The sequence below is a fragment of the Priapulus caudatus genome, unplaced genomic scaffold, assembly GCF_000485595.1.
Source record: "Priapulus caudatus unplaced genomic scaffold, Priapulus_caudatus-5.0.1 Scaffold1669, whole genome shotgun sequence".
In the NCBI taxonomy this organism is placed as follows: domain Eukaryota; kingdom Metazoa; phylum Priapulida; class Priapulimorpha; order Priapulimorphida; family Priapulidae; genus Priapulus; species Priapulus caudatus.
In genome coordinates, this window is record NW_014578730.1 from 13,175 (window position 1) to 17,575 (window position 4,401).

The following is a 4,401-nucleotide window of genomic DNA, read 5'->3' on the forward strand; positions in this document are numbered from 1 at the left end:
TCCGGATCGCCACGCGTCTTGTACGCTTCCTGACCGTATATATCTACTCAGCAGCAGTGAAGATACTATTTGTGGTGGCAGAGAGTGTTAACGGACAACTAGATGCATTTATGTCATCTAATAGTTGTTATAATATACTTATGGTAGCTAGTATACACCACTTGTAATAGCTCAAATGTAATAAACTTATTAGGTGTAGGTGAAGAACACAAGTTGCATCCTGCCTTTACGTGCAGCAATGACCATACATGGAATCACAAACACTGTTGTTTTCGAAGAAGCCTGCTTTTACGCTTCAAAGCCAAAAATGTTATTGTATCTAATCAAGAGCTAATAATACCTTGCTTTTATTAGCATGTTAGCATACCTTTGGTATTATTAACTCTTGATCTAATATATACTGTGAATAACTATGTTTGTGTAGGGACAGTGTTACATGTTGTTTTAAAAGTGCATACATTCGCATGTGTTATTCGATCGCTTTAAATAATGGTGTATATGTAAACCTGACGAACCTTAACGATAGTAATAAGTATATTATATGGCAAGTTTAATATGAAAATAAAAACATAACGTCTTTCAAATAAATTCACGTTTCCATCGTAAAACCACCAATGGATGGAAACTATACACGTAGAACACAGGTAGTTATAAGATAAAATCCATACTAGATTATTACTAAGCAAAATTACATCTCGATACAATGGTGATGAAAAGCACTATTTACACAAATTATAATATAGTTTACATATATATAGTTAGTATTATATATAGTAACAGTGGCAACGACACACATGAGCAAGATCAAATGAATTGATTCAAAGACAGTAACAAGGAAAATAATCCTCACCTCTATAGATTATAGATCACATTCATTCTACTCTGGCAATGCAACTTCTTCAATGCAGGGCCGTAGTGGCCTCCCAAAAAGTGCCACTGCAGAAATATGTAGCCGATGCGGGAGGTCTGGGGGTACTCCCCCCAAAAAATTTTGAAATGTAGAGCCTGGAAATGGCATTTCCTGCATTTTCAGGCTATGTTGAAAGCAACCAATTCTGATCATTTTAAAAGGTCAATTTGTAAATTGCAAAGAGGAATGTAGCTAAAGCTGATGTTTTGACTAAAGTATCTAAAATATATATTATGAGTATGATAACTAATAAAACATTGTTTACAAAATTGTATATACTATCAGTACATAATTATGAAAAATAAGCCTATTTTCAATCTGCATTTATACTTTCACTATGTACATCTGTATGTTTTGCAGTTTGAATTTGAATAGGCACATTGTCATGATTAAATACACATTCCAAATCTTAGAGCACTGATATAACATCTCTAATTAATTCAGTATTAATAGTAATACCAGACAGTCCAGTCAGATAACTTATCATTTATTTTTTTATTATTCCAATTTTATCTTTTCTGCCTGGATGGCAACTTACAAATTCTGAAATTACATCCTGTTCATCTACCTTGTCTAACATGTCCGATGCACATGCATGACCATTGCATTGTTGAGCCTTAACTGGGTCGTGCTGGGTCGGGGGGGGGGCACTCCATATATATTGCATGTAGGTAAATACATGTACTTCTACATGTAATTATTTCTTTTATAACGATGTACTCTGTATTTATGTATGTCTTATGCACAAATAAACTGTTTTCAATCTTCAATCTTCAATCTTCACTTCGCTAGCAGCATCCCGCCACGATTGTGTGTATGTGGGTGTGTGTATGTGTATGTGTGTGTGTGTGTGTGTGTGTGTGGTGTGTGTGTGTGTGTTTGTGTGTGTGTGTATGTGTCCGTGTGTGTGTGTGTGTTTGTGTGTGTGTGTATGTGTCCGTGTGTGTGTGTGTGTGTGTGTGTGTGTATGTGTGTGTGTGTGTGTGTGTGTGTGTGTGTGTGTGTGTGTGTGTGTGTATGTGTCCGTGGGTGTGTGTGTGTGTGTGTGTTTTTAGAATATGTGTGTGTGTATGTGTGTGTGTGTGTGTGTGTGTGTGTGTGTGTGTGTGTGTGTGTGTGTGTGTGTGTGTGTGGTGTGTTGCCGCGGTGCGAATAGCAAGCAAACGTGTCCTTGTTCGCACCGCCGCGGTGCGAATAGCAGCAAATGTGTCCTTATTCGCACTTATTCGCACTTCGCACTTATTCCACTTATTCGTCCGTATTCGCAAGATAATATCTTCGGGCCGTCTTATACGTTCAAAGTGGAGCCGGACAGCTGACAGCACGTGTGCATGGTACAATCTTATCTTAGCATGCTTCACTTCGCTAGCAGCATCCGCGCACGATTGTGTGTATGTGGGTGTGTGTATGTGTATGTGTGTGTGTGTGTGTGTATGTGTATTTGTGTTTGTGTGTGTGTGTGTGTGTAGTGATGTGTCCGAGTGTGTGTGTGGTGTGTGTGTGTGTGTGTGGTGTGTGTGTGTGTGTGGGTGTGTGAGTGTGTGTGTATGTGTGAGAAATGTGCGTGGTGTGTGTGTGTGGTGTGTGTGTGTGTTGTGTGATGTGTGTGTGTGTTTGTGTGTGTTTTTGTGTGTGTACAGTGTGTGTGTGTGTATATGTGTGTGTGTGTGTGTGTGTGTGTGTGTGTGTGTGTGTGTGTGGTGGCGGCGGTGCGAAATAGGCAAGCAAACGTGGTCCCTTGTCGGCACCCGCCGTCGGTGCGAATAGGCAGCAAATGTGTTCTTATTCCCGCACGCGCGATCGCGAATTATCATTTGCGGATCTTGATCACCGCACACTGGCGCGACCTTTTTTCACATTCCCGATCAAAAAATAGCAGATCAGGAGGTGCCGGTTGTTTGTTCCTCCGGAAAAAAGTAAATATCTCGTAGATAGTAATATTCGTGTGCATAGTAAAATTTTCTTAATTACATGCTTCACTTTGATCGCAGCATCGCGCTACAATTCCGCTATGCTAATGTAAAGGCAATGAACGCTGCAAGTCGGTCGGCGTGACTCCAATTAGATAATATTCTTCGGTCGTTCTTATACGTTCAAAGTGGAGCCGGGCAGCAAAATCTTTTTTCCCACTTGAGTTCCGGACCACAGCCAATCAGCGCACTCCATTCACTCGACTTCCTCAAAGCAACAATGTAAATGAATACATCCTATCCGCTAACGCCTCACTGCACCCTTACCCTTACCTCACCCTCACCCTCGCCCTCACCCTGAACCCTAACCTGAACCCTAAACCGTACACGGAACCCCTAAACTAACTATAATCCAACCATATATATAAGAACCATTTATTACAAAACACTATCTATGGTGGGTCCGGAACTCAAGTCGGGAAAAAAATTTCGCAGCCGGGCAGGCTGACAGCACGTGTGCATGGTAAAATTCATCTACATGCTTCACTTCGCTAGCAGCATCCCGCCAGGATTGTGTGTATGTGGGTGTGTGTATGTAGGTGTGTGTGTGTGCATGTGTGTGTGTGTGTGTGTGTGTGTGTATGTGTGTGTGTATGTGTGTGTGTGTGTGTGTGTTTGTTGTGTTTGTGTGTGCGTGTGTGTGTGTGTGGTGTGTGTGTTGTGTGCTGTGCCGCGGTGCAAAAAGCCAACACACGTGTTTGTTCGCACCGCCGCGGTGCGAATAGCAGCAAATGTGTCCTTATTCGCCCTTATTCCACCTTCGCACATTATCGCACTTATTCGTCCTTTTCGCAAGATATATTCTTCGGTCCGTTGTTATACGTTCAAAGTGGAGGGCCGAACAGGCTGACAGCCACGTGTGCAGGTACACTCTTATCTAACATGCTTTCCGTTTTAATCTACTCTTGGGGGTGGGCAGACTCGATGATCTTAAATGTCGCTTCCGCCACTCCCGTGCTTAAACTTGATTAAAATTGTACTTCTACTGTATTTATTCTTTTATTAAGCGATGTACTCTGTTTTATGTATGTCCTTATGCAACAAAAAACTGTTTTCAATCTTCAATCTCAATCTTACACGTTCGTTAAGCAGCATCCCGCCACGATTGTGTGTTATGTGGGTGTGTGTATGTGTATGTGTGTGGTGCTGTGTGTGTGTGTGTGTGTGTGTGTGTTGTGCTGTGTGTGTATGTGTTCCGTGTGTGTGTGTGTGTTTTGTGTGTTGTGTATGTGTCCGTGGGTGTTGGTGTGTATTGTGTGTGTGTGTGGACGTGGTGTGTGTGTGTGTGTGTGTGCACGTGTGTGTGTGGTGTGTGTGTGTGTGTGTGTGTGTGTGTGTGTGTGGTGCGCGCGGTGCGAATAGCAAGCAAATCGTGTTTCTTGTTCGCCACGGCGACGCGCGCAATCAGCAGGCTAAATGTGTCGTTATTCGGCACTTATTCGCACTTCCGCACTTATTCGCACTTATTCGTCCTTATTCGCCAACGATAATATTCTTCGGCGTTCTAAATACGTTTTCAAG

At 42.1% G+C, this 4,401-nt stretch overlaps 1 protein-coding gene across 1 annotated transcript in view; it reads right to left on the reverse strand.

Annotated features, from left to right (window-relative positions):
* Positions 1-529: 529 nt before the first annotated feature.
* The window catches only part of LOC106817297 (meiotic nuclear division protein 1 homolog), a 9,074-nt gene continuing 5,202 nt past the window's right edge, over positions 530-4,401 (reverse strand). Inside the window, exon 6 of the mRNA XM_014821960.1 lies at positions 530-904. The gene's annotated coding sequence lies outside the window, so the exon portion shown is untranslated. The remainder of the gene's footprint in view (positions 905-4,401) is intronic.